Source organism: Carica papaya, chromosome 8 (assembly GCF_054855325.1).
Source record: "Carica papaya isolate Zhongbai chromosome 8, ASM5485532v1, whole genome shotgun sequence".
Lineage (NCBI taxonomy): Eukaryota > Viridiplantae > Streptophyta > Magnoliopsida > Brassicales > Caricaceae > Carica > Carica papaya.
This window is the reverse complement of record NC_142316.1, coordinates 31,922,600-31,935,811: the sequence shown is the minus strand read 5'-3', so window position 1 is coordinate 31,935,811 and position 13,212 is coordinate 31,922,600. Positions and strand designations below refer to the sequence as shown.

The 13,212-nt window shown below is 33.2% G+C and overlaps 2 pseudogenes; both read right to left on the bottom strand.

The window, feature by feature from the left end:
- Positions 1–4,680: 4,680 nt before the first annotated feature.
- LOC110822805 (UDP-glycosyltransferase 73C25 pseudogene) lies at positions 4,681–6,618 on the bottom strand (annotated as a pseudogene).
- Positions 6,619–7,494: 876 nt separating this feature from the next.
- LOC110822579 (UDP-glycosyltransferase 73C25 pseudogene) lies at positions 7,495–11,146 on the bottom strand (annotated as a pseudogene).
- Positions 11,147–13,212: the final 2,066 nt, after the last annotated feature.

Here is a 13,212-nt window from a genome sequence, read left to right as displayed (position 1 = left end):
TAAAGTGTCTTCGCAGTGACAATAGTGCTAAATATACTTCAAAAGAATTTGAGAATTATTATTTACAACATTAAGTCAGACATGAAAAGACTGTTTTAGATACTTTTAAGCGCAATGGTATTACTAAAAGAATGCATAGAACCATCCTAAAGAAGGTCACATGCTTGTTAAAAATGTCTACTCTACCAAAACCATTTTGGGATGAAGTACTCTACACTACCTACTACTTGATAAATCGATCTCCATCAGCTTTGTTAAATTTTGATATTCCTCAGAGAGTATGGTCTGAGAATGATGACAATTATTCTCATTTTAAAGTTTTTTGCTGCAAGACATTTACACATGTACCTAAGGAGTAGAAACAGAAGCTTGATGACATGACAGTTTTATGTGTTTTTTTGGGTTATAGAGATACAGAGTTTGAATACAGATTATGGGATCTAGTGAAGAAGAAAGTCATCAAGTCGAAAGATGTAATCTTTGATAAATACAAGACCCTACTAGATTTTGAGATATCTAATAAGATTCATTTTTCTATATTGATTCATGTTACAATTAGAAATGTCAATAATGAAGGAGATGAAAGTAATTCTGTGTCAGCACCAGTAGATGTAAATGATGATGTTGAGCAGGCGGAGCAACCCCTTCCACCTTAGATTGTTGAAGAACCTCAAGTTAGAAAGTTAAAGTAGAACACATCATTTATGTATTAGATATCTAAATTCTGAATATATTACAGTTATTGAAGAATGAGAGCCAGAGAACTTTTAAGAAGTGCAGAATTAATAGATAAATGCAATGAAGCAAAAGATGAGTTCTTTAAAGAAGAGTCAGACAAATCTGGTTAACGTGGTGATCAAAATTTATAATAAGCATCAATCTTGCACCAAAACAAGGAGATTTAGTGAAAATTAAGTAAAAGATGAATGGATATCTCTTATAAACTGGATGGGGATATTATTAAAATCCAGCCTAAAAATGCATATTAATAATTTAAAAAGAAAAAAAAAAGAGAATTAGGGTTGCAGCTCATACACACACATATATATATATATATATAAATTGCTAGATCAAGAAGAATAAGAAAGGAAAAATTAAGAAAAAAGAGTGGTTGTGCAAAAGAAGGAGAGAGTTTAGAGAAAAAGAGAGAAGGAAGAGAAAAGAGAAAGGAATTGTGTGTATATATATATATATATATGGTAAAGTGGCAACCAAGAGAAGAAAAGAAAAAGGAGGTTGTCATTCTCTCTCATCGGTGACATCATCATCGACGTGAGTTATTTCATCTTTTCTTATTTGATTATGTTTTCTTTTTCTTTAAGTTCCTCGTAAAAATAGTTTGTTCTTTTATTTTGAGTTTAATCATTGGTGGATTATCTTATACTTATTTTTCGTTGATAGTGAATTTGATTCGGAGTTTGATCCGTAATTTTTTTTTCTTCATGCTAAATGATTGTTCACGTAAAATTTTATGTCTACTTAATTTTAGGATTATTATCTGTTTATTATTTTTAATCGGTTATATATTAATTTAGTTTGAGATTATTATTATTAGTTCCTGATAATTAATTTAATATTACCTTAATTTATATAATTAATTATATCCATGTTCGGATCCAACAATACTCACCTCATTTAACTTACAAAATTAATGATGATGAAGAGAGAAAAAAAGAGAAATTTTTAATTGAGGTTTAAGATTAAACAAATAATTACTACTTTGAATTTTCGATCAGCAACCTGCTTGCTGATGCTTAGTATCTTGAATAAACATAATGATGACTGGTTCGAATCCTGAAGCATTGAGAGGGGTTGTAACGATGGTGATGGGTGCGCCCAGTTGAGCTAACAGTCTAGCCAGGTCAATCATGGGGATCATGTGGCCTTAAGCCATGAAAGGGAACAAGACAAAGTGAAGCTTCTGGTTGTGATTTTGGGTATTCATGGCGGACCTGATTGATAAAAGAGGGAGGTTTTGAAGTATTTAAGGATCAAAATAACTTCGTCAAGAAACATATATAATGCATATAAAGAAGGTTCAAGAACAAACTCTCTCTTTCTCTCTCTCTCTCTCTCTCTCTCTCTATATATATCTCAACATCGTGGTTTATATGGATAAGAAACAGCTTGGCATATATGAACCAGGTTATTTTCTCTGGAAAATATTTACACAAACACTTATATTTTCTTTTTTAAAATCAATTATTGAAAAATCATCACCATATGTTACGTATGAATTACAGAATTTTTCGATCTCAACAGCCAGAAGCATAATCAGCATAATGATTTATAAGGATTATATGCATGGCTTAAAGGCAATAAACCGTATCCAACAATATGTTACAAATCTTTTTTGAAATTCTAATTGGGTAATCCATGCACATTTATAATAATACAATTTTCAAATAAGAATATAAAATATGTACAGTATAATTTAAAATAAATATGTTCATAATCTGATTCAAGTTCATATTCTTATATAAGAGAAATTAATATACTAAACGAATAAAATTTCTATCTTTATTTGCTACCAAAACATTTCCCTAAAAAGTAGTGTAAGAAAGGCACCAACAATATTCATTGAGACCCAGAAAATAAATCGAATATATTATCTACAAAATCAGAATTAAGACAATTAGAAATTTTTTTTTCAGAAGAGCAAAAAACTCAAGAGAGCATAGCCCTCACAAATTCTCTTAAAAATTATGAACATATATTTGTGAAACTTTATTATTTTTACTTGTTTAAATTATAACATATTACATGAATATTTAATGTTTTTACTATATATTATTTCTAATATTAAAATATTACTCATTTACTCTAATTTTAAAGTCTATTATCTCACTAATTATATTATTTACAAAAATAAAAATTATATCTATTAATCGAACTAACAACATACAAATATTATTAAAAATGACATTACAAACTGAGATAACAGATTGTTTAGATTTATGGCACAGAATGTGTCATTATTTCAACTATAATGCTTTAAAGCTCCTAAGAGTTAAAAATATGGTTCAAAGTCTACCATTTATCAATATAAATTTGAGGACATGTGATTGATGCATCTTTGGCAAGCAGCATCGAGCATCTTGTCTGTCTGGCGGATCTTGGCAAACACGTGTACCTCTTGAGTTGGTTAACATCGACATATGTGGAAAGATGAAGACACCATCAGGAACTCAAAGCTGATACTTTCTAATTTTTGTTGATGACTATACAAGAATGATATAGGTGTTAAAGTCAAACTTTTGAAGCATTCAAGAAATTGAAAGTTATGATGAAAAATTAAAGCGATTGTAAAATTAAATTTTTACAAAGTAATCGAGGCAATGAGTTTACCTCGAAAAATTTTGATCGTTTGTGTGAAGAACGCAGTATTCAGAAACAATTGATAACAACATATACTTTTCAACAAAATGGTATCACTAAGAGAAAGAATCCAATAAATTGTCAAGATGACTAGATCAATGCTGAAGGAGAAAAATATGTCCCACACTTTTTGGGCGAAAGTAGTAAATACAACAATTTTCATCTTGAATAGGAATCCAACAAAATCAGTTCCGGATCGAACTCTAACTGAAGCATGAATCGGTGTCAAGCCAGTAATTAGTCATATGAAGATTTTCGATTGTGTATATATGCTAATGTACCAATTGAGAATAGATTAAAATTTGTTCATAAAAGTGAATGATGTATTTTTACTAGCTAAGTTGATGGTACAAAAGGATACAGGATGTTCAATTTGGATAAGAAAAAACTGATAATCAACAAAGATGTCATGTTGAGAATACTTCCTGGAATTGAAAAAAAAAAAAAGGTTAAGAAAATATAGTTATCACCAACTATTATTGTATTAAGCCAGCCAATCATTCATATGATGGAGCCATATGATCAAGGTAACACTCTAAAACAAAGTGAGTCTAGTTCAAGTTCAACTTTTAATTCAAAATCAAGTTCTACTAGAAATATTAGAGAATAGTCGACTACTTTAGAATTAGCTTCAAGACAGATAAAAAATCTAACATAAATTTATGAGTCATGTAATTTCTTGTTAGTTGAGCCACAAAGCTTTGAAAAAGCTGAGAAGCAACAAAATTAGGTACCTAAATTGGTGATATCTTTACAAAAACATTAACTAAAGAAAAACTCATACATAACCAAAAATTGAACGTGTCAGAAAAAATAAATTAAAACGGGAGATTGTTAAAATCAATTTATTTTTTATATAAAATTATAAATTATCGGTTATGAAAAAATTATAAATGGATAGTTATAAAAAAATTAAAATAAAATAATAGTAAATTAATAGGCGATTACATAATAATTAAATAGAATAAATAATAGATTACGAAGAAGGAAATTAATAGGCAATTTTCATTAAGTCATGTATTGTTATGTATTAGTATCCCATTTTGATTTAGTAGAATTTTATATTTTCTCTTTTCAATATATTTTTTCACTTATATAATTTGTATCATCAACAACTTCTTGTCTTTAGTTTATCTCCAAGAATAATGCAGTATCAGAGCATATCACTGCTAATCTTCCCTTTCTTCTTCTTGTTTCATGATTCTTATGTCCAGTTCAAAATACTTCATTAAAAATTGTATGTTTCTTGGGTATCCTCTCTCATGAAAAGGGTATAAATTGTTTGATACTAATGCAAAAATAAAAAATAAAAAAAATTATTGTATATAGGGATGTAACTTTTTAAGAACATACTTTTCTTCCTTACAGTAGTCAGGTTCAAAGTTCTAATATAGATTCTTTCCTCAAATATTAAAATGGTGTGGATTTGGGGTCAGACCCGTAAACAAATAATTAAAATAATTAAGATTAAACAAATAAATCTTGATCAGCAACTTGCTTGCTGCTGCATAATATCTTGAATAAACATAATGATGTTAAGTTGAGAAGATCCTCCTTCTTCAACACTTCTCTTCGCCGTTTCTGCAAGCTTCTTTGCTCGTTCTCTTCTTCCATCTCCTTCCTCACCTCTATCCATCACTTTCTCTATCACATCTTTAATCACTTCCTTCTTTACACACACCCCATATTTCTCTTCTTCTCCAATTACCAGAGCTTTCTCTGCTCCAACCCATATCCCAATTTTCAGAACTTGCACGGCCAGTTTGCTATTGCAAAACTGGTCGGAGGAAAGTGGCCAGGTGATCAGCGGCACGCCGGCACTGATACCTTCAATGGTGGAATTCCATCCACAGTGAGTTAAGAATCCTGCAATGGCGGAATGCGACAAAATCACTACCTGTGGAGCCCAGCCCTTTATCAAAACACCTCGTCCTTTGATTCTCTCCTCGAAACCATTTTCTGAAATCAATTTCTCTACTTCGTCTAATCCATTCCAATCTCTTATGACCCAAATGAACGGCTTGTTTGATGCCTCTAAACCCAGTCCCAGTTCCATTATCTGTTCAGGCGGTAGAGTACTTAGGCTTCCTAGACAAACGTAGATTACAGAACTTGGTTCCTGAGCGTCAAGCCATGTCAACCATTGGTGTGGGTCGACTGTACTTTTCTTCCCTCTTTCTGCCTTGTCCAATTCATTCTTGTTACAGAGCGAAAGAGGCCCGACGCACCAGATTTTTTCCCCTCGTGCCTTTCTGTATTCTCTGGTATACTCCGGTTCTAGCTCTTCAAAAGTATTTATAATCTCCCCATATGCTGCAGTTGCTTTTGCTCCTATTTTCTTCATCGTCTCCATGAAGTCCTCGTCCTTGAAGAATGGTAACTGAGCTTTAGTAAGTTCCACTTTATCAGGCAAGTTTGTCAGAACAAAATACTCCGACTCAGATTTCACGGTTTCATGGATTTTGCTGACGAGGAAATCGTGCATGCACATCAGAAAAAAGCAACTCACTGGACGAAACACAATTCTTGGTACTCTGAACTTGTCGGCAATATCGCTGGTATATCCAATTAGAAAATCAGATATGATGCAGCAAGGTGGCGGTGTTAGCTTCTCGAACAATTCATGAACGGGTTCTTCAAGCAAGTCAACTGCTCTGAAGAAATTCGGAAATAAGTTATTTGACTCCAAGGTATCCAAGTTCTCGAGTCCTTCTGGTAGTCCTGCCTCTGCGCATGGAAACGGGAGCTGGACCAGATTGATTTTGAGACAAGATCTTACAGCTCGGGAGATGACTGGTTCTAATCTTGAAGCATTGAGAGGGGTTGTAACGATGGTGATGAATGCACCCAGTTGAGCTAAGAGTCTAGCCAGGTCAATCATGGGGATCATGTGGCCTTGAGCCATGAAGGGGAACAAGACAAAGTGAAGCTTCTGGTTGTGATCTTGGGTATCCATGGCGTGTCTTATTGATAAAAAAGGGAGGTTTTGGACTATTTAAGGATCAAATTAACTTCGTCAAGAAACATATATAATATATATAACGAAGGTTTAGGAACAAACAATATGTATATCTACATAGCCGGTGGTGAGTGGTGATGCAAGAGGTAACATAGGTACAGAAGAAACATCTTGATTTATATGGATCAGCTTAATTTTTTTGAAAAATATTTATTTACACCTATAATTACATATAAATTTTTTAAAAGATCATCACCTCATGTTAGGTATATATCGTAGAATTTTTCAATCTCAACAGCGAGAGGCATAATCGAAATAATGAGACATGAAAATCATATACATGGCTTAAAATGCAAGAAATCTTGTTCTATAATGTGATCTAATAAAAGGATAGATATATATATTTATAATAACATAATTTTTTAATAAAAATATATAACTTAATTTAAATTCATACTCTCGTAAAAAAAAAATAAAAGTATTAATTATTTAATTAAATATTAATAATATATTAGATAAATATTTAATTTTTTATCATATATTAATTTTACGGTAAAAAAATTACTTTCTTACTTTTATTTCAAAATTTATTATTCTACTAATCATATTATTTATAAAAATCAAAGTTATATATTAATTTAGATATGTGAATACCTATTACTACAACTAACAGTATACAAATATTATTTACAAAAATTAAAACTATATATTAATCTAAATATTTCGGACCTACCATCGAACTACCTCTATGTACATAAGTCTATTAGTTTATTTTTTTGGTTGAATATAATCTAATCATTGCTCTATGATGAAGTATTGACGTTTGTACAAAATTAAAAGGATTAACGTGTTCCAAATAATTGCATGGTTACTAGTCAATTAAGAGCTAGTTGACTCGAATTATATATAATTAAAATTAATTAATTATATATACACACCATTAAGAGGGTTGAAGACTTTATTTATCACGTGAATGGTTTTCCAAAAAGAAAAAAGAGGATTCATGCGGCTGATAATTTACGTACCATGCAAGCAATGTTATAGGAAAGAGTAGTGTATATATTTATTTGCTTAAAAATTAAAAATACTAATAACCAATACAAGTAATAAGATTGTGACTTTATAAATAGTATTAGAGTTAGAACACAACATCAGAATAGATCTAATTCTGAATATTTATTTCTGACATGGGAGTTTGTAACATTCAAAACATTAGTTATATTTATAACTAATATAACACATTAGTTATACACTAAGATCATACTAGATACGTGTATATATATATAATGGTAGTAGTTCATCAGTGAAATATCAGGAGAGAAAAAATGGTGATTTTCAGAACAAGAAATCAGATTTAGTTCACCAACCGTCCTGATCATTCACTCTAATTTCTTCTGTGTTTACTCCTTTCTGCAGTATAATGTTTCAATGCGTGTACTTGTTTCCAGTGTTTAAACACAAGATTTGACTCAATTCCCCGTTTCATTTTGCAGTAACACACACACACGTACATATATATATATAAAGGCATATGTGAAAAGAAGATTCCCACAAATAACTGAATAAGACCAGACTGCTGGTGGGTTTGTGGCCATACTGCCTCAAAATAATTGAATTCTATATATACCATATGTTGAGAATCAATTTGTTTTCCAAAAAGCTGTGTGCTTTTTCATCCATTCAAACTCTTGGATTCCCAAGATGATAAAAAGAAAATTTCAATTTGTCTTGTTTCTGTTCATGGCTCAAGACCACATGATCCCACGGGATATTTGGATGTGGCCGACGCCATTATCATAAGACCTGTTAATGCAGCCAGATTTTAACTGATCCATGACAGCGATGTGCAGGCTGGCTTCGGTGTCCATTTGTACCCGCTGCTTCATTTACTTGCCTCGAAGATTCGACACAGTGAAATTGGATTCAAGGGTACTTTCTTTTAACAAACCTGACTGAGAAAGTTGAACTAAAGAAAAAACCCAGATAATATTTTTAAGAGTTAAAGAAGAGCGACTATAAATACTTTTGAAGAACTGGGGCTAGAATAGATTAGATGAAGCGGAGAAATGGATTTTAGAGGCTGGGTTTGAGGAGAGGTTTGAACGGAGACGTATTTTTTGGTAAAAGGGTAGATCTCCACAACTACTGGATATTGTCTCACTCTGTAATTGCAGAATTTTTAACGCACAAGTATTGGATATCAAAAAGGCTGTCAACAATGTGATTGGATAAAAGGTGCAGAAGGAGGAAGAAGAGAACTGAGCTTGAGAACTTGCAAAAATTGACAGAGAAAGCTGTTGAAGACAGAGTATCTTCTCACTTTAACATCACTATGTTAACCAAACATAAAATGCAACAAGAATCTTCCTGATTTGAAAGTTTAATTTTATGATTGAATTTCAACCACACTGCATTAAGAATGTTGCAATGGCCGGGTGTGGCAATATCAGTACTTATGGAGCTCAACACTTTACTTGATCCTCTCTCCGAATCCATCCTCTGAAACCCATTTCTCGATTTCATCAATTCCATTCAAGACTCGTATGACCCAAATGAATGGCCTGTTTGATTCCTCTAACCTTATTCCCCAGTTCAATTAATTGTGCAGCTGGTGCATTACTGAGGCTTCTAAGACAAACATACACTACAGAGCTTGGCACCTGAGAGTCAATCCAGTTCAAGCATTGTGATGTGAGCACGGATAGTTTGGACTATTGAAGAAACTTTAAGACAAGATCAAAGTAATTTGATTGGATTTGGATCTTTGGGAAGAGCATTATGATGCCTAGCGAGCCTATTACGAGGAAGGGCCAAAAGACTTAAACAAGCATTCCAACTCTTTGTTCAAGAATGGATAAGTGATGCTGAATAAATTATTCAAAATTATGTTAGTATTAATTTTTCATCGTCAACTTGCTTGCTGCTGCATAATATCTTGAATAAACATAATGATGTTAAGGTGAGAAGATCCTCCTTCTTCAACACTTCTCTTCGCCATTTCTGCAAGCTTCTTTGCTCGTTGTCTTCTTCCATCTCCTTCCTCACCTCTATCTATCACTTTCTCTATCACATCTTTAATCACTTCCTTCTTTACACACACCCCATATTTCTCTTCTTCTCCAATTACCAGAGCTTTCTCTGCTCCAACCCATATCCCAATTTTCAGAACTTGCACGGCCAGTTTGCTATTGCAAAACTGGTCGGAGGAAAGTGGCCAGGTGATCAGCGGCACGCCAGCACTGATACCTTCAATGGTGGAATTCCATCCACAGTGAGTTAAGAATCCTGCAATGGCGGAATGCGACAAAATCACTACTTGTGGAGCCCAGCCCTTTATCAAAACACCTCGTCCTTTGATTCTCTCCTCGAAACCATTTTCTGAAATCAATTTCTCTACTTCTTCTAATCCATTCCAATCTCTTATGACCCAAATGAACGGCTTGTTCGATGCCTCTAAACCCAGTCCCAGTTCCATTATCTGTTCAGGCGGTAGAGTACTTAGGCTTCCTAGACAAACGTAGATTACAGAACTTGGTTCCTGAGCGTCAAGCCATGTCAACCATTGGTGTGGGTCGACTGTACTTTTCTTCCCTCTTTCTGCCTTGTCCAATTCATTATTGTTACAGAGCGAAAGAGGCCCAACACACCAGATTTTTTCCCCTCGTGCCTTTCTGTATTCTCTGGTATACTCCGGTTCTAGCTCTTCAAAAGTATTTATAATCTCCCCATATGCTGCAGCTGCTTTTGCTCCTATTTTCTTCATCGTCTCCATGAAGTCCTCGTCCTTGAAGAATGGTAACTGAGCTTTAGTAAGTTCCACTTTATCAGGCAAGTTTGTCAGAACAAAATACTCCGACTCAGATTTCACGGTTTCATGGATTTTGCTGACGAGGAAATCGTGCATACACATCAGAAAAAAGCAACTCACTGGACGAAACACAATTCTTGGTACTCTGAACTTGTCGGCAATATCGCTGGTATATCCAATCAGGAAATCAGATATGATGCAGCAAGGCGGCGGTGTTAGCTTCTCGAACAATTCATGAACGGGTTCTTCCAGCAAAGCAATTGCTCTGAACAAATTCGGAAATAAGTTATTCGACTCCAACATGTCCAAGTTCTCGAGGCCTTCTGGTAGTCCTGCCTCTGCGCATGGAAACGGGAGCTGGACCAGATTGATTTTAAGACGAGATTGTAGAGCTCGGGAGATGACTGGTTCGAATCTTGTAGCATTTAGAGGGGTTGTAATGATGGTGATATTCGCACCCAGTTGAGCCAAGAGTCTAGCCAGGTCAATCATGGGGATCATGTGGCCTTGAGCCATGAAGGGGAACAAGACAAAGTGAAGCTTCTGGTTTTGATTTTGGGTATCCATGGCGAATCTGATTGATAAAAGAGGGAGGTTTTGTAATATTTTAAGGATCAAATTAACTTCGTCAAAAAACACATACAATTCGTATAAAGAAGCTTCAAGAACAAACTATATAGCCGGTGGTGAGTTGATCCAAGAGGTAACATACATAAATAAGAAACATCCTGGTATTAGATCAGATTAGTTTATCTGGACAATATTTACACCTTCAAATTTTTTAAAAAAATCAATTACTGACAGACCATCACTACGTACATATTAAATATGAATCATGACATTTTTATATCTCAACAAGCAGGATGATGAAAAGTATGGATCATACACATGGCTAAACAATGTAATGATACACTTCGTTTAAAATTCTAATTAGGTTAAATACAGAAGATGAACAACCTGATTGAAAATTAATGAATGCATAGTTTGACTAGAATTTATGCCTACATAAAAGAGAACAAAAGTAATAGCCATTTGATTAAAAAATGACATCTCTGTCTTTATATACTAATAATTTTTTATTTAAAAAGAAAAAAATTTAAGAGAACATAAACCTCACAAATGCTTTAAAATTTTTTGAATATTTGTTAAAAACACTTGCAATTAATTAACATATATTTATGAAATTTTATTATTTTATTTGTTTAAAAATTATAACATATCATGTGCATATTTAATATTTTTGTTATATATTAATTCTACTATTAAAACATTACTCTCTTACTCCTATTTTAAAGCCTATTATCCTGCTAACGATATTATTTACAAAAATTAAAATTAAACTTACAATCGAACTAACAGTATATAAATATTATTAAAAATATTTTTAAAAAAAATTAAAACTATATATTAATTCAAATACTTTTGATTTATAAGTACATAAGTCTTATTATTTTATTTGTTTGGTGGAATGCAATCAAATTAAAAGGATTCACATATTTTAAATCTTGAAATAGTTGTATGGTTATTAGCTAATAAAGAGCTAGCTGACTCAAATTTTATATAATTAAAAGTGATTAGATCTACACTCCATTAACAAGGTTGAAAACTTGATTCATCACGTGGATGGTTTACAAGAAGAAAGAAAGGATTCCAGCGGCTGATATTTTATATACCATGCTGGCAATGTTATAGGAAAGAGTAGTGTATGTTTGTGATTTTATAAATAACAGTAGAGCTGAACACAACACTCAGAAGGGATCTGACTCTAAATATTTATTTCGGATACAGGAGTTTTTAACATTTAAGCCTTTAGTTATATATCTTTTGCTGGATATTTACATATATATATGTATAAATATAATACTAGTTTCTGGTTAGGTCATGCATCAGTGATATAGCAGAAGAGAAAAAATGGTGATTTTCAGAACAAAGAATCAGACTTTAGTTCACCGAACGTCCTGATAATTTACTCTTTTCTTTCTTCTGTATAATATTTCAATGCACATAACATAGTGTTTAAATGCAAGATTTGAGTCAGCTCCCGGTTTAATTTTGCAGCAACATATATATATATATATATATATACACGTTTATATGTAAAAATGCATATAGGAAAAGAAGATTCCCACAAAGAACTGAATGAGACCAGGCGAGCAAGTGGGTTTGTGGCCATAGTGCCTCAAAATAATTGACTTCTATATACACTATCAATTTGTTTTCCACAAAGCTCAGTTCTTTTTCGTCCATCCAAACTGCCATGAATTCCCAAGATGATAGGTAGAAAATTTCAGTTTGTCTTGTTTCTGTTCATGAAAAGACCACATGATCCCCGGGATATACCCAGCTAGATTCTTGGCCCAACGAGGTGTGCCCGTCACCATTATCACAACACCTGTTAATGCAGCCAGATTTTAACCGGTTCATGACAGTGATGTGCATTCCGGCTTCGATATCCAAATATACCTGCTGCTTAATCTACTTGCCTCCAAGATCCGACACTGTGAAATTGGATTCAAGAGTACTTTCTTTTACCAAACTTGACTGAGAAAGTTGAACCCAAGGAGGAAAAACCCAGATAATATTTGTAAGAGTCAAAGAACATGAGAGAAGCAGATGTTGCATTATAGGGGCGACTGTTAAAAGAGTTCCTCTGAGAAAGTGATAGAATTCAGGTCATAATAGACTGGAATAGATTAGATGATGCGGAGAAATGGATTTTAGAGGCTGGTTTTGAGGAGAGATTTGAAGGAAGACGTACTTTGATAAGGGGTAGGGCTCGGATATTGTCTCACTCTGTAATTGCAGCATTTTTAATGCACAAGTATCGGATATCAAGAAGGCTATAAACAAGGTGACTGGATAAAAGGGGCAGAAAGAGAGAGGAGAAGAGAACTGAGCTTGAGAACTTAGCAAAAAATGGCTGAGAAAGCTGTTGAAGACAGAGGATCTTCTCACTTTAACATCACTACGTCAATCAAACATTAAATGCAACAAGCATCTTCCATATTTGAGAGTTTAATTTGCTTTACATCCACAAGAGATAATATGTAAAAATCATTCAGATCCC